Source organism: Protopterus annectens, chromosome 13.part0 (genome assembly GCF_019279795.1).
Source record: "Protopterus annectens isolate FY-2018-M chromosome 13.part0, PAN1.0, whole genome shotgun sequence".
Lineage (NCBI taxonomy): Eukaryota > Metazoa > Chordata > Ceratodontiformes > Protopteridae > Protopterus > Protopterus annectens.
In genome coordinates, this window is record NC_056747.1 from 636,869,358 (window position 1) to 636,892,137 (window position 22,780).

The window sequence follows — 22,780 nt, forward strand, 5'->3', positions numbered from 1 at the left end:
ACCCAAATGCAACTAAGACAAACTGCTCGTCTACTGTGGTAACAAAGGCTGTTTGGTTAACTTTTTCCTTTTGTAGCTGGAAGAAGGGCCGACTGTGGGACCGAGAATCTGTTCCATGGTCAAGCTGAAAATGGTGCCTCTTTCCTGGGGAAGACAAGCGGTAAAACTACCAGTCCACAAAAGTTACTTTTTTTTTTTATAAAAAAGCATTTTCAAACACTATGGCAGCCCCATAACAGAAAAATAAACAAAAATTCTCCACAGAAAATATGTTATCAAATAGTTTACACTACTTTTAAACTGAAAGAAAAAAATGAGTGTTGCATTTAAAGGTATGTTACAGTCTTGAGACAGACCATTACAACACTTCTAGCTTTAAAATAATTTTCTTGAACAAGACATTAATAAAACATCACTAAATATAAGAAAATGGAATGTTTTTCCCCAAAAAGAACTTATACTTATCTGCCCAGCAAAGGAAAGTACAAGCCGATCATCAATCCATGAATGCCTCAGAGGAGTGTGTTCTTCAATGGCAGGAAAGCTCTGAAGGGCTTTGTGCCCAAACATGTCTTTTAGTCAGCTCAGCTCAAGCTGCTTGACAGTATAGGCTTCCAGATGTTATATCCTTGGAAGGATATAAGCCATACAGCTAAGTCTACTGCAGCAATGACTAATATGAAGAACATTAGACATAAGTGTAGGTGGGAACACAGGCTGTAAAATGTGCTTTGGCATGGATAACCTCAATTTTAGGTTAGGTAATGCCTATGGTTACAGCTGTCAATTGGGGTAATTGTTCCTATCTGGAAGGTTAAACTTAATTTTTTGAAGACGTACACAGCTTTGTGTGTCTGTTCTAATTTAATAGATTATGGTGGTGTTCTGATAATGTATTTAGATTTTTTGCTGGAGGGTTGTCATTAAAACAAAATGTCTTGAAAAATGTGGCATAGGTTCAAATGACAAGAAGCAGCTGTATAAAAGATCAGCCTGCCAAACATTACTGTGTGCATGTAACACAAAAGATGGTAATATACATTAAAAAACTGACATGTATAAAAGGTAGGAACAATAACTTCTTACCATAATGGCTATGCTATCGATATTATTTTAGAATGTAAATGACCGTACAGGTATATACAAAAAAGAAAGTGTTGAATTATATTAAGAAATGCAGTCTGCAAATAACAACACTGCAGAATACACATTTTCAAAAAAATGAGCATGCTAATTTGATAAAGAAAGCATTTTGGCTTGGATATTCAGCATAATATCACAGACAATGGAAAGAGGGAGTAATTATACTAATTGCTAGAGGAGCTCCAACAGTGAGAGATTAGAAAAAAAACATAACAATGGTAGATATGTGGTAGTAAGGAGCTACTGGTAAGGGAGGAGAACTATGCTGGCATATATTTATATTCCACCAAAAACTCCTATTATGGATCTTAAAAAAAACTTGAGATTAATAATAAGAGGTGGGGACTAGAACCTGATTTGCAAAATTGAGGATGTTATATGGGGGACCTAGAAAGGAAAATTTAACTAAAGAGTGTAGAGTTTTGAAGAAAGTTATGAAAACATTTGGTATGGAAGATGTGATTCAGAGAAGGAACTCAGAATTAACATATTATTCCCAAAAGTACAACAGCTGGGTTAGACTAGTCAGAAATTGTATTTCACAGGAAAATGTGCATTTAATTCAAAGCTTGGACACACATCCAATAACTATTTCAGACCATGAATCAGTATAAAATAAGAAAAAATACAGGGTAATACAGTAATAATGAGACACTGGCACTTTGCTACTATCTAAGAGAGAACTTTAAGGAATGAGTAGTGGAAATTATTCAAGCGTTATTAGTGAAGATAAAATGAAAATGACGTTTAAAACTAGGGTAGAAATTGAAGACAGAGATATGGTTAAGAAGTAATAGAATTATTTAGATGGGCTAACAAAATGTTAAAAGTAATGCAGAGTACGAAAGAGAAAATAAGGGAGTATCTAAATAATATGTATGAGTTAAGAAAGATTGCCGTTAAGCAACCATTTTTAATAATTCCAGAGCACAAAGACTTTTTGCAAAATGACTTAAGCAAAAGAAAGTAGAACTGGTTTTCATCAAACTTGAGTATATCAAGAAAAATAACCAGAGATCCTACATAGGTATTTGAGATATTTCAGAAATTTTATGAAAATTTATATAAAGCAAAAAAAAAATGTGGAAATCAATAAACAGCATAAATGGAAATATCTATGGAAGACTTAAATATGCCAAGATTAGTGGCAGATAAGGCTCAACAATTAATAGTAGAGATATGAGAGGAGTTAAAAACAGTGACGTACAATCAATCTGTAGGAAAGTCTCCATGAACAGATTATATACATGTGGAAGTTTTACAAGTTAGGAGGGAAGAAAGTGATAAAGATCTGGAAGGTTTTGTTTAACAGTACTTTAAAAGGATGGAAAGCACCAACATCTTTGAAGAAAGCCATGGTGACTGTAAGACTTAAAGATAGTAAATATTAGTCAGACCCAGTTTCATACAGACCCACTTCAATTTTAAATAATAACTATAAAGTGCTTACATCTATACTAGCTAAACGAATGGAAGAGGTGTTGCCAAAATTGATAAATCTGGATCAATATGATTTTGTGGACAGGAGGTAAACATTTGACAAAATTAATAGAAAAAGATGATCCAGAGGGAAGCAGAATTTAAGAAAATTCCACTGTTACTGGTGGATTTTGATGCACAGAAAGCATTTAACAGACTAAGCTTGGAATTTATGAGTAGGGTAATCAAAGCATTTGCATTCTCTGATACAATAATAAGGTTAATTAGGGGATATATGAAGAATTTGAGGCAAGAATTAAAGTAGGTGAGTTCCTCTCTTATTAGTTGTGTCTGAACAGAGGAGCCATGCAGCGGTGTTCTCTTTCCCCTTTACTACTTGGTTTATATTTAGAGCCATTGGCAAAGAAAATAAAAGGACTCAAAAATTCAAGGCTATAATTGGTATGGTAATCAAGAAACATTGGCTTTATATGCAGATGATATAATTTTGTATCAGATAAATCCAGAAAAGAACATCTCAGTGTTCTGAAACATTTTGAGACAGTCTCCAGTCTCTTCAGGATATAAAATTAATGAAGATAAAACAAAGGCTATAGCCATAAATTATGTACCCACTCATGAATTGGTTCAACAATACCCATATTTATGGGGATATAAGATGAAGTATTTAGGAGTATGGATTAAAAAGGCTTCTGTTATGGTAGCTAAGGATCTATGGGAAAAGACTAAAAAGAGAATACAAAAACTAAGAAACTGGGAGCTCTTGTTTATGGATAGCGGGATACAAACAATGAAAATGTATTCAGTCCCTTTACTTTTACATACAAGTCAGGTATATTTTTATCAACCCAAGGAAAAGTTGTGGATGATAATTTATCTGGAAGGGGAAAGGACAGGAGTTAAGTGGGACAAGTTGATAATTTCTACAGAATAAGGTGGTTTAGGATTACTTCATCTGAATGGATATTTAAGAGCTACACAATTTTATTTATTTTATTTTTGTTAACCGGGAGGGTCCGACTGGACGCAGGTCCATTTTCAGCAGAGGCCCGGGGAGAAAAGCTCCATGTTACAATATTAGATTAGTGCAATACAAAGGAATTTACAACATATAAAGAGGTACAAAGGAACATTAGTAGTAGAGTGTACTATTAGTACAGGAATGGAGAGATTAACCCATTTTTTTTCTTCATATTGACAAATACATTAATAAATTTACATTCACAATACATTTCTGCTTTAGTATAACTGGGCAGTATGTAAATGCTCATAGTGGCATAACTACAATATAGGTATAGGTAGGATGAGAGTAAGAGGAACTATTTTAGATATTATATGAACCTTAGATACAGGTTAGAGCAGTTTTCAGGTAAGGAATATAGTACCAGACAGAACCAGTGTTGGTATGATTTCAGCTGTTAGACTGGTGTTATGTTTGGATGAGTATGCAAGGATATCAGTAGAGGTAAGTAAGGGAAGTGTTATAGTGTAGTAGTATCCTTGTAACAGAGTATAGTTATTGCTACCCTGGGGTGTAGCAAGAGCAGAGCCAATTGTTAGAATAGTAGGATTTCAGGAGGTGTTTGAACTGGGTGCTAGAAGTAGTCCTAGTTATGTTGTTTGGGAGTGAGTTCCAGGTTTGTGCTGTTGTGCAGGCAAAGAGAGATTTACCTGCTTCATTTTTATGTCTTATTACTTGAATAAGATTTTGATTGCTAGATCTCAGGGTTCTAGTGGTGGTGTAGGGTTGAATTAGCTGTTGGAGGGCATGTGTTTTTTCAGGGTTGTAGTAGAGTTTATGTGCAATTGTGGCTTGGTTAAGTCTTAGTAGGTGAGGAAGTTCCAGCCACTTGAGTTGCATTAGGGAAAGGCAGTGATGGGTTCTATTTGATGAGTCTGTTGCAAATTTGGCAATTTTGTTGTAGCAAGATTCCATTCTGTGAAGTTCAGTCTGGTGAATGTTAGTTAAGATAGGGGAAGCATAAAGAAGGATGGAGAGGAGGTGGCTTCTTGCAATAGTGGCATTGGTCTGTTTAATCATGAACCTTTTATTTCTACATAGGAGACCTAGTTTTTGGTTTACCTTTTTGATGGTTTGTGCTATATGGATATCAAATTTTAGGCGATTATCAATCTCTACTCCTAGTAGTTTGGTGTGGTTGGTTGGTGTGATTTGAGTATTATTTTTGGATTTTATTGTGAGGCTATGGTTTGAATTGGATGACCTGCCAGGGGTGAATAGGATTAGTTTGGTTTTCTTTGGATTGAGAAGTTGTATTTTAGTAAACCAAGTTTCTGCTAGAGTAAAGTTGAATTGGATGAGTGTGTGTAGTTTCTTTATGCTGGGGGCAGCACATATTATGGTGGTGTCATCAGCATATTGAACTACTGTGGCAGTGGGCAGTGAAAAGGAGATGTCGTTAGTGAAGAGGGAGAACAGCAGTGGGCCAAGGATTGATCCCTGAGGGACTCCTATGGAAACTGGTAATAGAGGGGACAACTTTTCTTGCCAGAGAACTGCTTGTTGGTGTTCTGATAGATAGCTATTGAACCAGAGTATGGTGGAGGAGCAAATATTGAGACTAGATAGAGTATTGAGGAGCAGATTGTGATTAACCATGTCGAAGGCTTTGGATAAGTCGATGAAGATGGAAGATACGAAAAGACCTTGGTTTCTAAAGTGGTTGACGGTATTGGTATAGGATAGAAGTGCAGTGGTTGTGCTGTGGGAGGGTCTGAAGCCATGCTGGGAGTTGGATAGTAGATTATTTTGTTGTAGATATTGCATTAAGGCTTGTATACATGATACAACTAGAACGTTATAATTCCAAGTGGAAAGGGATGACGAGGCGGGGGGATTCAAGACTGGGATTTTAGATGCAGATCCTTAAGGAGAATAACAGCAGCCATACAGAATATTAATATACTAATATTATATTCATAAAGTAAAAAAGTATTTTATGAACTAAGCCAACACAAAAATGCAGAAAGGAGATTTTTGCCAACAGGGATGACTGCAAGTAGGGGTACACATAATAAGCAAGAGGAATCTGGAATTTACTGGAGAAAAATGGCAAAGGAATCAAGGTACTGGGAGCAGATAACCAGAGAAGGAAAGGTAATAGAATGTGATGAGGACAAGAAGGCATTTGAACTGTAGGCCACAGACTGCCTTCCCTACCAGGGACTGATATCAGATTATAAGCAAAGAGAAAAGTATAGGGGAATCTTAAGTGAAAGACCTGCTCTAGTGGAGTTGAATCTAGAATGGAAGCTGCTGTTAAAAAGGTTTCAATAGTAGGGCATGTAAAATATGGCATTATAACTATAAGAATCAGAGGAGATCTAGACAAGATTGGATAGGCAAATTTACAAGGGAACAATGGGAGGATATACGTATGGCTCCCAAGTATGCAACAAAGTCCAGAAGGTTTATGATTTTTGTTAGAAGTATCTGCATAGAAATATTTATACCACAAGCAAACTTCAAAGAATTTTTCCATCAGCAGATGGCAAATGGTGGTAGTGTGATGGGGAAGAAAGAGGTAACTGGGAACATATGTTTTGGGACTGGAATTGAGTTGAAAGATGTTAAAAATTCCCTACAGAGTATTCTATCAGAAATATTGGGTGAGAAAATGGGTATAACTGAGAAGATGATTCTTTTGAGCTAGGACATAGGATCAGAATTACTTAGACATAGTAAGGCCTTGTTAAGTTTAATTCTGGAGCCTAACAAAAAACGAGAAAATGGAAATCAAAGTCTAAACCAACTATATTTGAAGTACTGAATATCTCAAGAGAGAGAAAAGAAATGGAAGTCAGACGTTTGGAAAAGGGAAGGAGCAAATTGCATAGAAATAAATGAAAACTGTGAGAATAACACATGCAGACTAATGTTCATAAGGAGGAATGAGGTTTAAGGGAAGCCAGGAACTGGGCAATGTATGTAATGTTGATCTGATGATAGTTATGAAAAAGAACATATGTGATGTATAACGTATATAACTGGGAACATGTTAATGTGGTTTGTTTGATTTTATATTACTGTGTGCTTGCCTACATTTTAGGAGATAATTCAATAAAGATGTTAAAAATGATAAAAAGTATACTTTTTTGTATTAGAGACAATCTCCCACCAGTGTTCAATTCCAAAACTGTTTCATTCACTTGTTTAATCATTTGATTACGCATCACATTGCTTTTAATTTTATACATTATTAGAATACACTGTGCCCTTCAGATGCTGTGTTATCAATTACTATACAATCTCTTTGCAGTTAACCTTCTTTTTGTACAATATATACAACACAAAACTAGGACTAGGGCTAGCCTCGTGAAAAGTAATTGTATTTTCTTTAGGAATGCAGGCTATGCTAGTACACTGTGACTTTAATGTAAATAATGGACAGAAGTGTTATATTGTAGCCTGATTGTTACTGCTGGTTATAATGCAACCCAAATGCAATTGTTGGTTTGAAAAGTAACTCAGAAAGTAATCCATTTGTAGCTGCTGCCATGAAATGCTGTTACTGCCCCTTGGCCCGGGGTCATGGCTGAAAACACAAAGTTAATTTACTTGCTAACAAATTTAAACAAATGTGTAAATAAATCGAATCACTGTTTTTTTGTTTGATTGTTTAATTCCTGACCAAAGTAAAAATTGTAGTCTTTATGCTGTGGAGCAGCAATGGAAGGCATATATCTCAGATATTTTTTTCTTTGGTGCAGTGCAGTACCTCTCAGCTGCTTCTACCTTTCAAGTCTTGGGAAATGACACTTAAATATTTACCCTAATGATAGATACGTAGGGGCAGTTTCATCATCATCCAGCTGGATTAAGGTGGGCAGAAATCAGCTGGAATCTAAAACTCTCTCAGGCCCTTCCATCCTTACCAATAATGCTGTGAGGAGGAGGACCCTCTCAGCCCATAATGAGGCAGAATAATAGTTAAAAACTATAAAGGGGGGGGAACAAAGATAATACCCACAACACCAAGAAAGTGTACCTTCTAGGCCCATTCAGGACTAATGCAGGGGGAAGGAAGACAGGTGTGTTGATGAAAACCAAACTATTCAAATGTATCTAGAGTTACCCAAGTGTGTACTTTCTCTGAAGTAACGTTCTTATCAGATACAGGGAGTTGTCTTGAGTCCCAAACTTATCTTCCTGACTGGATCCACATGGAAACATCCCTTTAGTGACAGTGGCTGTGAAGGAAAATCTTGCTCTGAATAGTACATCCAGATTAGAGGGATTTAGTGATTTTAGTCAGCTACTGCTCTACCTGAATGACCACTAGTTATGGAAAGCAAATATTTGTAGCACTTCTGACAACAGAAATTAATGCAGTCAAACTTCACGATATGGAATCATTTGAGACCATATAATTTTTGTAAAAGATACAATAAGCTAAGAATCTTTTTCTGATGGATGCAGTCATGTTCATTTAAATTATAAACTACATGTGAATGTCTGCAGTGGACAGCTTTTCCTCTGTTATAATAATTTTAGGAAGAAAACATGCACATTAACTGTTCATTTAAAACTTTCAGCAGCTATCCTGGACATGATAAAATGTTTGTTCTCATGGACACACTGTTTTATTAAAAGCCAAATGAGGAGGATATAAGAATAAGGTCCGTACCTTGGATATTCTCCTGGTCAGGATAAAAGGCTACTAGAAAGGCAGTCTTCCAAGACACAATCTTCAAATTCTCTAAAGAAGCAGGTTCAAAAGGAGGAAGAGTTCACTTCTCCAACACAAAGCAATGGATCCTTGAAGGAAGGGCATAAAAAAGTTACCCCTGAAGAAAGTATTTCATATATTTAAAAAAGCTAAATTTATTTATTTATTGACATTTGGTGACCAGAAAGTCCAACTGGGTCAGAAACCGATAGGTTCAAAGGTGTTTACTAGGCTAAAGACCACAAGGGTCTTTTTCAGCCTAGCCATGCATCCCAAATCTCTGACGATTTCTGACACCCTTGATAAGTGTAAGCATGGGCCTGGCAAATGAACCATTTACAGGTTACCTGTTTGCATGAGAGACACAGGTGCCAAATCAGGGATGAATTTCTGGTTTCCCATCCAATTGTCCAAGTTGCACTTGAACTGGATTAGGGAAGAACCTCTGCTTCACATGGACAGGGAGCCTGTTCCATAGACAGGGTAGTCTCTGGGATACATACCTATCTCTTCAGCAGGTCTTATTTATATCACAGGCAAGGTTTAAGTCTCTAGAATGGGTAATTCTGGTACTGTTTGTTTTGTGGATATGCGGGAGGTCCATCAGAGTGAGGTCTGACAATGCCCTGCATGCCAGGCATAGACCTCCCCTCAAAAGCCCGTAGGAGACAGAATACAGGGATAGGGCCTTGAGGAGGTCTGCATAGGACATATAACTTATGCTCTGTACTCTTTTAGTGAGGAACCTCTGTGGATGTTCCAGTTGTTGGATATGCCTGGTTAGGTACATACCAAAGGGGGCATTGTACTCAATGATAGGTCTGATGAATACTGAAGACAGTGGAACAGTGACTTCCTTGGACTCAGATGCCAAACCTTTGTTTATAAGTTGCGCAACATAGAATGGTTTCCTCACCACTGCTGACACATGATGATCAACAGCTAGATTACTATCTGTGTGTGTCCCCAAGTCCCTGACTACTCGGTCAACTTTAAGGGATGCGTTGTCAATATGATAAGTTACCAGGGATGGATGACTTCCCAAAGGATACTATTATATAAGCATTTCTTGGCATTTAGTTTTAGTCCATGACTCTGACACCAGTTGCTTGTCTGTGTCAGACACTCCTGGAGAACATTTGTGTCAGTGTGAGATTCAATGACAGCTCCTAATTTACAATCATCTGCAAATTTAGTCAACCAGAGACCACCGACATTGGCTTGACTCCCGAGAAGTAAATGCCAAAAATCAGCAGTCCAAGGACTGATCCCTGAGGGACTCCACTTGTGACTGGTCTCTTTGTAGAGGTGGACTCCCCAATTCTAACTCCGTGGGTCCTGTCTGTGAGTCAGTTGGCTATCCACTGGGTGACATACGGATTTGTACCTAACCTCCTGAGCTTGTCAAAAATGCCTGAGTGGGGTATTGTGTCAAATGCCTTGGCCAAGTCAAGGTAGGCAGTGTGAACAATTTTGCCCTCATCCATTGCTTTGGTGACCTTCTCAAAGAAGTCCACCAGCTTGAGTAGGCATGATACATCCTTTACCCATTTTCAGAGGAGGCCCAGGGAGAAAAGCTCCACAGTACAACAGTGAAAGTTTAAACAATATTAATGCAGTTATAGAACATTGATTAAGGTACACAATTTGGCAAACAGAATACATTCATAATATTTGAACCATCGGGAGAAGATCAAAATTTTACATTTTTGTTGCAGAAAATAAGGTATTTGTTGAAAAAAAAAAACTGTTTAATGAGATGGCTTAATTAATGAGACGTCGACGAGTTTAAGAAACAGCAGGTGTTATAGGAGTTAAGATTAGTGAGAGAAAGTCAAGCATTAATAGTAAGTAGCTTTAGGCTGAATTAAGGGAAGCTGATACTGTAAGTTTAGGAGTATGAAATTTATTAATCAGAGTGAAATAAGAAGGTTAGTGTAAGAGGAGAATAAAGATACAGTATAGGATGAAAGTAGTACTTGTAAGCTTACATGATATAAGTTAGATAGAGGGCTAAACAGTAGATTTTACTGACTAGGATAAATGGTTGGTGTAAGAGGGCAAAGAGGTAAAGGAAGGAAGAAGCTATATCCTTGATGAACTTCAATGGGCAAATAACCTAAGCCAAAATCAATAGGAGATAAATATTAACAGCAGTAGAAAAATGGATGCAGATTCCTGGTAGCAGCACAAATGGAAAAAATGTGTCCATTTACTTTTGTAAATTATGTTGGTGTCAAGTCCCTACGGCATTCAAAATTTGGACCAGCCTATCAAAGGTAAGAAGTGTGCCTAGCCATTGCTGGAATCTGAGTCAATCATGTGATTAGCATAGAGAATGAAGGCCCATGTCGGGTTTGCCAGGCAGGTGAGTCAAATGGGTTCTGAAGGGCCTCTGACATAAAAACTTCCCAGGAAGGTGTGGTTAAAGCAGGGGGAACAAGACCTGTCAGGCAAAAGTGAAATTGTGAGAATGGCCTTGATTTTGCTTGACTTGACCTTCTGAGGGAACTTAAGGATAAGGGGAACGGAAACAAAGGAGCATGGAGGAAACACAGGGGACCATTTTTAAATGGGTATTTCTTGGGGACATCATCACAATGGATGAAAAGGGAGAACTCGATGCATTTGGTGTGCGAGTAATACCTGCAACTTTTGTTATTCCTGACCAGAAATTACATGGGTTCTTAAAGCTGATTCCACTGCACTTTCAGGAGTCTGCTGTAACATCTGCATAAGATATCTGGCATTTGGAATCAATTATATTGTGGCTGCCGTCAAAACCAACACCCTGAAAAAAGAGAAGCTGAAGCGGACTGTTTTTGTAGGCTATGGTTCACAACATTTTTGATGGATAAAATCTTGCCTGAGGGTAGAAAAGCCTTAAAGGACAAGGTATACGTGGTGCACTCAATTAGTTTATGTACCTATGTGGGCACCAACTGTGACTTGCAATGTTCACCAATGAGTGAGTCCTAAGACCATACGACAGTTGTCAATGTAAGGAAATACCCTGACAGCTTGCAGACTAATTCATTTCAATAAGAGACATGCATCTGGTGAACACCCTGAGGGACATTCGTGAGTCAAAACTGAAGCTTCGAAAACTGGTCATGACTTGCTCCTACACAGAAGTGAAGGAACCTCCAGGCCATCTTGTTAATAGTGATGTGCATGCAGACAGGCATCCTACAGGTCCAAAGAGCACATCCAGTCTCCCTAGGACAGGCAGCAAAAGACAAAACTGCACCACAAACACACTATGTAAAGAATCTTGAATTATATCCACTTTTCCTGATCTGGTGGAACATCTGGATGGTCATCTACTGTAGGTTTTGTAAAACCGAATTGGAAACTTGTCGCATATCTCATTGCTGGCTGTGACATACTAATGGCAGAAGGACTGTATACTGAAAGGCATAATAATGTGGCAAGACTGCTGCACTGGGGATTGTGCAAACATTATGGTATTGAAGTGGCTGAAAAACACTGGAAACATGAGCCACAAGGCATCGTAGAAAATGATGAAGTCTGCATCACATGGGATCAACTACCAACAGTTCAAAAGACAGAAGCTAGAAAACCGGACATAGTGGTCCAAGAAAAGAAGACAAAAGTTGCATTGATATCGCCATAACCAGTGACTACACTTTCCTGCACACAGAGAGAGAGACACAAAGTTATAAAATATCAGGATTTGCAAGCAGAAACGAGAGCAATGTGGAGGAAAGATACCCAGACAGTTCCAATAGTAGTAGGAGCAACTGGTCTTATTAAAAAAAAAAAAAAAAAAAAAAAAATTCTACAATCATATTTAGATATGCTACCAATACACGTAGCTCTGTATGAATGAGAGGAGGAGTCATTACTGGGCACATTGCAGGTGCTCTGAAGAGCACTTTTGGCTGACATCAAAAAGTGAAACAATAGTTATTTCATGAACTTTAATCGTACTTTGACTTAGGAATGGAGTCCATTCCCATCATGGTATTAGAAACCCAAAAGATTTAGAGAAAGTAAAAAAGGAGGATTAAAACAGCTCTTCTGGCCACATTCTTATGACAAAGTTGGATGTTTTGAAGGGATGAAGAGTAAAGTTGGGCAGGAGTGTGGAAAGGTATGGCAGAATCTGGGTATCCTGAGGCAATGTTACAGCTGCCTCATGTACACAGACAACCCTCTCCTCCTACCACAAAACACTAACATATGTGAGAGATGCAATTATACAGCCAAACTGGAGGCTAAGCTGTCTTCACACAAGACTGGAACAGACAGTCAAGAGGAGAAGGTTAACACTTGCACCACACCTCCAGCCACACATAGACCTACTAAAACAGCACTGGCAAAAAATACACTAAATCATACTCGGAGGCTCTAAATAAAAACCTGCAAAAGCATCAGAGACCTCCAAAGCAGACACCCAAACAACCTGCACCTCCCGTCACAAACCAGACAACACATAAAACACAAAATCAGTGTGCTGCACAATTACAGCCCTTAAGGCAAAATAACATATCTAACAGACTAGTAATAGGTGACTCTATACTCAGGCACACTGACGAGCCACTCACTAGGCTGGACAAGCAGAAGGTTACTGTTAGTTGCCTGTTAGGAGCCAGAATCCGCCACATAACACAAGCACTCAGGTCACTCCAGAACAAGTACAAATATGACTCTGTCATTTTTCATGTTGGTGTGAATGACCTGAGACGTACCTCCCTGGACTACATGAAAAGAGACAAGGAAGAGCTCTCTGATCATGTAGTCTAGGCTGGTATGACCCTGACCCTGAGTAGCATCTTGCCTCACCAAGAATGATACCACAGTATTAAAAAATGATCAATTTCACAACTGGCTAAGCTTCTGGTGTCATTCAAAGGGGAAGCAATGTCTGTCAGCCTGGGACAACATGCTCGACAAGCCGCGTTTCTTCGCAAGAGACGGCTTGCACCTATCGCCCCTAAGCTTTCGAATACTGGCTAATGCTCTTGCTGCCTCCATAGTGCCTGTTTTAGGCAAGGCTCAAAAGTCAAACCCACCTCCGTAAACAGCACAATTAACAAAAAACTGAGGGTTATGCTGCTCAACGCCAGGAGTTTAAATCTCAAAATGCATGCACTCAAAGCACTCCTCAGTATGGAGAAAGTCGACATCTGTGCAGTAACTGAAACCTGGTTCAAGGCTCCAGAGAGCACCCCAGCACTACCGAGCTACAACTCATACCACACGTTTCGGCCACAGAACACGGACCGAAACACAAAAGGAGGGGGTGCATCCATATTCAAGGATACCTACACCTCCAGGTTAGTGGCGCAGCATGATACCTCTGAGATCATCCATGTGCAACTAACATCGGGCAAATTTGCAATGCAAATTGTGGCCTGCTACAGATAACCCTCCATGACCCAGGACCACCACTCCACCTTTCTGGAGACACTGGAAAACATGAAGGTCCTACCGGACACCCTGATATTGGCCGATTTTAAATTACCCTACCATTAACTGGGAAAACTACTCCAGTACAAACTCCCAGGCCCAACGCTTCCTGGAATTCATCAACTCAAACGCCCTGGATCAGCTGGTAAACTCCCCTACCAGAGGTAAAAACATACTGGACCTGGTCATCACCAACATGGGCGACAGGTGTTTCGCACTGGAGGTCAACCAGTCACTTGTCAGATCAGACCATAAACTAATCACTCTGGATGTCCCCACCGCCACCCCCAAATATGGAAACCACAGTAAAAAACTTTTCTAAAAGCAAACTTCACTTTACTTAAGACAGAAGTGGTAAGTTTCACAGCCCCCACGCTAAAGGATAACGCTGACCAAGATGCAGAAACCTTTACAAATGCACTCTATGAGCACCTACAAGGATGCATGGATTGTGCCATCCCTAGCAAAACCAAGACTCACTCCTCTAAGAGAAGGAAACCAGTTTGGAGGACCCCTGCTACAAACAGGCTATACAATAAAAGGAGGAAACTAGTTCAGAAAAAAAGCAAATCCCAAGAAGGAAAGACATCCCTGATCAGTATCAGTAAGAAACTAAGGTCCCTCATAAAACATCCAAGGCTAACTTTGAAAGAAAAATAGCCAAGGATTCAAAAGATAACCACAAAGCCTTCTTTAGCTATGTTAAGAATCTAAGTGGCAACTGGCAGATATGCACTGAACTACTGCAAAATAGCACAAAATATACTGAACCTACTGATATTGCCAACATCCTGGCAGATAGATTCAGTGCAAAGTTCACTCCCTCTCACCCCCAAAAGGGCCCACAACAATACCGGAAAAGTGTAGTGTCCCAGAAATCACAGATGCACAGGTGAAAACAGCCCTTTCAAAAGCCAAAAAACACAGCATCAGTGGGACCAGATGGTGTCCCAGACTGCGTCTTGCACGAACTACAGAATGAACTAACCCCCACCTAAACACGCTGTTCAACCTTAGCCTCTCCACAGGCTATGTGCCCACAGAATGGCGCACAGCAACGGTTATTCCTCTCCACACAGGAGGGGCCACAACTGACCCTGGTAACTATCGCCCCATAAGCCTGACTAGCCTGGTCTGCAAGGCTATGGAGCTCATCATCATGGAACTCATTAACAAAGACATTGGGAACCTCCAAACACTTGACCCGACCCAGTTTGGCTTTGTTAAGGGCAGATCATGCCTACTAAACCTGGTTGACTTCTTCGAGACAGTCACTAAGGCCATAGAGGAGGGAAAGGTGGTTCACACAGCCTACCTTGACCTCGCCAAGGCTTTTGACACCATTCCCACTCGGGTATTACAGAAAAACTCACCAGCATGAACATAAACCCCTACATCACGAGATGGGTTGCCAACTGGCTTACAGACAGAACTCACACGGTAAGAATAGCAGGCTCCAGGTCCGACTCTAAACCAGTCACATGTGGTGTCCCACAAGGCTCGGTCCTGGGACCCCTACTGTTCGGCATATACTTCTCAGAAGTACAGGCAAACACAGGACTATGGCTAACCAAGTTCGCAGATGACTGAAAACTGGGAGCCATAATTGACTCTCCGGCTGACATGGACATCCTCCAAAAAGGCCTTACTGAGACAGACACCTGGTGTGAAAGTCATGGCCTCAAGCTAGAAGTCAAAAAATGCATAGTCATCCCGTTTGGGAAAAACAAAACACCCATGAATTGCCACATAGGTGGCAGTCCCCTTAATACAGAAGAGGTAATAAGAGATCTGGGGAACCCAGGTAGATAGCAATCTCTCCTTTGAAAATCATATTGCCAAAGTGGTTAGGAAATCATTCTGTGTGGCCCATCTAATTACTAAAGGGTTTGCATCTAGAAATAATGAGGTTATAGTGCCCCTCTACTCGTCACTCATCAGACCCATCATAAAGTACAATGCCCCACTTGGGATGTACCTCTCAAGACACTTCCAACAGCTGGAAAGACCACAAAAGTACCTCACCAAGAGGATTACTGGCCTCAAACATATGTCCTATTCAGCCCGGTTGAAAAAACTCTGGCTGTACTCAGTGGCATATTGCTTACTCAGAGGTGATCTCTACCTGACTTACAAAGCCATGTCCAACTCAGAATTGATGGACATGCTCCACCTAAAAAAATCTGAGTCACTGCGAGCCACGTGCTCTAGTGAGCTAAACCTTGCCACAACAATAAATAGAACATGCTGGAGGGATAGATTCCTGTCACAGAGACTCCCCATGCTTTGGAACAAAATTCCAAACTACATTAGGCAGAGTCCCTCACTAACACTCTTCAAGAGAAACCTTGACAAGTGGATGGGTAACAGAAAATACACCCCTGGGATCACTTCATTGGCTCTGCTTGACAGAGGATCAGTTAATTAATCAATGGGGCTGCGAAAGCCAACATACTCTGGCTAGGCTTATAAATGCCCTCGGGCAGATAGCCTAGTACCTACCTATGAACCTCTGGATAGCTTGAGCTTAACCATACCTCCCACGTGACAGCAATCCACATAGGCATGTGGACGAAATGCTGGCACTAAACTGCCTCCAGAGTGAGACAGTCAGGAGAGGTCTTGGGGATTATAATGCAAACCCCCCATCCCTGGTTGTTTTACTGGTTGTAACTATCTTTGGGCAGGCAGGCATTTTGGAAATTACCATGGCTATGACCACATGTCCTAGAACCTTGGCTGCTGCACTGCTGTTGGTCACATCTGAACCAAAGCTGATACAGGCTCTGCTGTGTCACAGAATGAACATTTGGATACTTTAAACTTCACTACAACAGTCAAGAGTCTTAATTTCTTGTTCCTACTTCTCTAACTCACTTTTCATAGTGGACCAAACAGCAGGGTCCTACTGGAAACAACACTGTCAAAGGTTGCTCCTGTACCTCTGGTAAAGTCAGAGAGATACTGCCAGACATGAAAACGTACTGTCAAACTGGTGCCTGCTGCCTTTGCTGCACCATCCACCACAATGTCCACTAAGGGTATGGTGAAGTTTTCACCAGAGGAAACAGACAACTAGGACTTCAGTTTAGATTTCAAGTCCCCTTCTGGGAACCACTCCACAGTTTTACAGGTTTCATTAAATCAGCTCTCTCTAGAACAGCAGCATATGCAAATAATTTACATCTCTTAATGTGAAAGTGGAAGACATAGAAACAAGCTTCCTCACTCCATCCATAGCCTGTGCAGTGTGGGGGGCCTTCTTAAAGGCAGCCATTGCCACACTGCAGTTGACCTATGGAGTTTGTGAATAACATGTCCAGTTCTTAGGAGGCCAGAGTACCTCATCAGGCCTCTTTTGCATAGCAGGTGCCACAGCGGCTGTTTTGCTATGCAGTTCTGACCACTAGTCAAACAATCTTGTCAAGCTGGGGTGGAATCAGCCAGGGAGACAGCTTACGTGAATGCCACACCTCCAAAAGGACGCACTATGTAGAGAAAGGGGGGTCAGTGGTTCATCCTGCCTCTATTTTTATGGATTTCTAATACAGTCACAAACTTGGGGAAGACACTTGAGAAAAATCCAAGCACTTCCTCTTTTAACTGTATGCCTTACCTTGTGTCTTGGAAATGACTGGTCCAAGGAGGCAGACCACCACCTCTGTCTAGATGAGCTAAAGACATCCTGCAGCTGGCCTCCAATCCAACATTCTGAAGTGAAGGGTGCACTGCAAAGAACATAGCAATAGGAGAGTCTCTGACACAGAAATGAAAGCAAAGTTGAAAGACGCACCTGCAGGTTGGCCTTCCTCAATGACACCAGCAACAGTATTAAAAACATATAACAAATGACTGAGGCCATGCCTAACCCACAACAGCTGGGATTAGGATGGAAACAAAGACCTTAGAGCCCTAAGCTAACTAATAGACCAGCGATACCTCAGGCCCCAAGGACAATTTAAATGGCAATGACATTAAACTCAGAAAGACCAACTTCAGCAAACGAATGGTTGGCCCTGACTAAGCTGTAACTAAATCAGATGGCAAAGAGTTAAGACCAAGTCTTGATTTAAAGGGATTCCTTAATGTTGACAATATTAACGTCAGTGTCAATACCAATGGCCCAGGTGATATCAGCATCTACAACTGTGAGTAAAGCAACAGCCTCATGGGGACTGTTGCCTATGCATAGCCTGGCCAGAAGAGCTAAAATAGTGGGGCTGAAAAATTTGTCGATACAAGGGTCTTCTGAAAACCTCAACATTACTAGGGAAAAACACCAATGACCAAATTTGTTCTATAAAGGCTTGCAAGTAACCTTTTCCTAAATAAGCTCTTCGGAAATGCTTCATTGAAAACTGATAGAAATGGAAGAGGAAAGACAAGACTGCACCTCTGATGTTAAGTAAACACCATCAGCTCTGAGATTAGAAGGGATGCATTCTGAGGAACCAGAGTTACATATGTCTTGAAATCCCCTGATTGGGAACCTGAGGGGGACAGCTATTCAGACCTAAGTTTGTTGTACCGACTTCACGGAAGAATCTTGGGAAGAGACATAATTGAGTTGATGGCATTTCCTCTAAGCTTCTGACTGAACAACAGGCACCTCAGAGAGGGCAGAAGGGGTCAACTATGAGGTAGTCCACACTGACACACAGGAAGCAGTAGTAAAAGACTTTATCCTCTCCAAAGCTACTCTGTGCTACATCTTCAAATAGAAGATTCAAATGCAAAACAAGTCTAACAACAAGCCTTAAAATGCTCCTCTCCTAGACAAATTACAAACAGATAATGCTCATCTCAAACAGGGATTTTATTCTGACACCTACACTTTACAATGTCCTTGGATTCCTTCTTTCCAGGTAATACTAAGAAAAATGCACTAAATATTCTACTGCCAAAACTGTGACTGAACATTTTTAAATAGCAGAACAAAGAAAAGGAATCTGACTGTACAACTGGCAAATCTGTAACAAAAGCCAAAGGAATCAAACATAGCAAAAGAAGCCAACAACAGAGCTGATGAGCTAATCAGGAGAGGCTGCAAAGGCATAAGAGGGGAGAAATGGAGTCAGTCACAAACTCTTGGTGATAAAAAAAAGAGAACGAGAACAAAATGACCATTAGAAGGAAATAGAGAAGTTGGAAGACAGATGAAAAAATGCACCATAAAAAAGTGAAAAACACCACCAAAAACTACTAGATTGTCATAGTAGCCTGTGGCCATTTTACAAAAGCTACTGCACTTTTGGCAGGAGACAAAAGAGTTCTATAGTGAGCCCTTCCTCTTCTTCTTTCAGCTTTTCCCGGTTAGGGGTCACCACAGCAGATCACCTGTCCGCTCATGATTGGCAGTGGAGTTTGACAGTGTGGAGTTGCCAGCCCGGTGCCCAACCTTCCACAGAAGGCACACACACACACACACACACACACACACACACACACACACACCCACCTAGGGCCAATTTAGAGTGTCCAATCCACCTGCAACATGTATTTGGGATGTGGGAGGAAACCAGAACATTAATAGTAAGGGGAGGGGCAGTAGCTTGGGAAAGTTTTAGGTGCCAGGCTCAGTCCTGCTGGTTGACAGAGAGAGCTCCCCATAAGAGATCAGTGTACAACTATGTAAAAATTGAAAATATGCAACTGCAATTCACTGTTGTAATTACAGACTTGAAGTTAAGACAATTACTTATGAAAACACAGTTACTGAACACTGTACAAAGTTATTACATTACCAATTCAACTGTTACAGGCAGAAATACAAAATATGAGGGAGAATGGCTACTACATTATCTGAGAAGAGTCAATGTGGAGTGATATTTGTTTTGGTTCACTGCAATATGGTGCTGGATTTTTTTTTTTTTTTTTTTGCTGTACATCCATTATGACTACTGCACTATTATCAGCCAGTTAAATATGAGTATGGATATTAATCTTTTTATAACTGCTAGCCTACTGTTTGTACTGTGTACCTTCTTCAACTCCAGAAGATAAAATACATACCAGAACATCATATCATGTGAGCCTAGACACCAACCACACAAGCTATTTCCACCAAAGGTAAGACTTCCCATCCCTAGAAACCACTGCATTGTCACCACTACTTTAGATACTAAAATGATATATGCTATAAAACAGTAATAAAATACTGTTCAATTATCCCAAACTACAAGCATCCCATATTAAATAAATTGGCTAATAATGACCAGCAGCCAGTTATTCCTCAAACCAGTTCTGGCTCAGCCTTGGAATTTTTTTCTAATCACATTCTTTCCCAAGCTAGGCAAGTAGTGCCTTGCAAAAATGAAAACAGTCCAAAGATCTCCTTCCCATGGCATATACACAACCTAAAAATCATAATGGAACAAAAAGATAAAAAAAAAAAAAATAGTCAACCTATAAATTCATCCTCATTTCTTGTCCACATCACACCTCTCAGTTACTTTGCAGTGTACCTGATTTTGCCTCATATTTTTGCCATGACCCTGTAAATTGTTTAACTTTCTGGTAAATCACCAAGAATTACAGTTAGTCAATAATGCCAGATATTAGAGTTTCATACCTCCCTACTGTTCAGAAAATGCATGCTCCTGTGAAACCGGTACTTTTCAGGTGTATTCAAGTATTTTTTTTTAAATATTCCTCCCTGATTTTGGGCCTTTGTTGCTCCCCCCCATTATTTTTGTCTTTATCCAGATTTCTTGAGCAAACAAGTTAATAGGATGTTAATAGGTATGGTCCACATTCATTAACTCTTCACAACGCCTGCCAGCCGCACTGGCATAAAGGAATAAAACCCTCATTACAACCCAGGAGATCAGAGTTTGAATGACAGCTCAGGTTCTTGCTGGAGCTGGTGTGTGTATGAGGGTGATAAGGCATTATCTACCCACCTTTTTTGTGAGGACAGATAGGATGGTGTATTGTCAGAAGGTGAGCCACTCTGTAGTCCAGTTAAGAAGAAAGTTCAGAGCAACTGCCAGGCTAACAGCACTGTGCAGGAAGGCTTCTGAAACCATGCTTCACTGCTCTAATGGCTTGGAAAAAAGAACTCTCCTCTAAGAAGGGAACAGGGCCAACCACCATCACAGGGCAACAACCTTGAATGGCACTGGTGGATCTCCAGCCTCCTCCCCTTCCATGAGCATATCTACACTCAGCGATTAAGGATGGGCTGTGACTCTATGGGACAAATTAGAAACTACTCGATTGTGCATCTCTGGGAGGAAAGATGAATTTGCTGACAGGATGGAACTCAAAATTCAAACAGAGAATTATGAATATTAACAACATATTCAACTACTTACATAACATCAGATCTGCAAATAAAATGGCATGAATATTAATGGGCTCATAGGAGCATGAGGTAATGTTGGATGCATACAACAGATCCATACAGGACACAGAAGGGGGAGGAACAATGTGCTTTACGATGTTATTGTAAAGACCTGTCAGTTCTCAGATAAGCAAAATCCTCTTTAAAAGACCTACAAAACTAACGGAATTAAAAACAAAACAGAAAATGTCAATTTCACTAAAAGAAGAATATACATTTTGATAATTATTTCTAGGCATTCTTTCTCCACCATATCTGCTTACCATCAAGAGCCCACCCCCATGAGCCTAGCTCATTCATTTTCTCCACCCAGGGTATTTCCAGTGAGGGCAACAGCTGACTACGTGTGGGTGTCAGACAGGTGGCCATAGGTCATAGTTTAGTACTAAGCTAACTGCCCTTGCGAGCCATTTTAAGCTTAGCCAATTATCCCTTGTGAGACTCAAACCCTGCACCTTGTGTTTGTAAGGCAAACACCTTAGCCATTAAGCCACCCTCCAAAACCAAAATAAACTGCCTCTTCAAGGCTCAAACCCAGGACCCTGCACTCCATACACAAAGTGATTTACCACTAAACCATGGCAGATATACATATATATGGCAGAGGTTTATGCCATTGGTGGCATCTTGGCAATGACAGAATATTTGTTACAGCCTTAATCCTACTCCCTACTGGTTTATGTAAACAACCAAATCACCCAGGAGCTTCCTATGTCCTCTACAATTTTGAGGGCTCCCTTCACCAGTCTGGGACTGTCAAACCCATGTCCCCAGGTACCATGGCCTTGGGGTTTGCCAGCAGCTGATTACATGGCATAATCGACTGAACAGGACCACCATCTCTCCTCCAGGGTGGGCAAGCTGGTGTAGGTCATTCTGCCTCACCCTTACCTGCCTGGCTCTTCCATCACTTGAGATGCTAATCGAACTTTGATCATAAATAGTTAGGGATTTATCCCTGTATGCCATGTAGTTGGGTCTGGCTGGCAATTTTTACATGTATGTTCAGGTAGTCTAGACCACTTGGGCTTACTTTCTATCAAAACCATTTACATAAAAAACAGTAAAACATTTAAAAGATACATACATCCAAAAAATAAAAGTATTTGGCTGCTCTTTATAAAATTGCTTGGATTTCCTATAATGTTCATTTGTAGTTATTAGGTTTGCACTCCAGCAGACTATTGAGGAGCCTAACCCAGTTTCCTAATTGCCCCAAAGTACTCCTTGGTTAAGTGACTTGCTCAAATTAAAGGAAATAAAAAGTAGTCAATAAGCAAGTACCCCTTAGGTACTGCACACTTTCTCTCTCTCTCTCATAGTACACATGTACTTCCCAGTTTAAAAACGCAGAAGTGTTACCTGTCTATGGTCGACTAGCCAGAATTCAATAATATTCTATATACATTTTCTTGAAACACTGTCACTCTGGAATACCAGTTTAAATCACAGTCTTAAAGCAACTGCCATTCACATGGAGTGTAATAGACACAGAATGTTCCATTGTAATGCATTCACCAGATAAAGGGTGTCTAATAAGCTCAGTAACAAACAAACATAGGAACAATACTAGGCAAGCAATCAATAGGACCATATGAAGCCTTTCCATACAAAACTTTAAAGTAGAAACACTTAAAAGTTTGTGTCTCCTTTTTCAAGCACTTAACAGAACTCGCCTCCCAAAACTGATGAGGAATGATCATGACAATCCTGGTGTAACTGTAGA

At 40.2% G+C, this 22,780-nt stretch overlaps 1 protein-coding gene across 2 annotated transcripts in view; it reads right to left on the minus strand.

Annotated features, from left to right (window-relative positions):
- Positions 1-22,780, minus strand: part of NLE1 (notchless homolog 1) — a 691,532-nt gene that overhangs the window by 659,655 nt on the left and 9,097 nt on the right. Inside the window, exon 1 of one of the 2 annotated variants that reach the window (XM_044054322.1) lies at positions 8,232-8,319. The exons of the other annotated variant lie outside the window; for it this stretch is intronic. The gene's annotated coding sequence lies outside the window, so the exon portion shown is untranslated. Of the gene's footprint in view, positions 1-8,231; positions 8,320-22,780 lie in introns of those variants that run through there. 2 annotated transcript variants of the gene reach the window in all.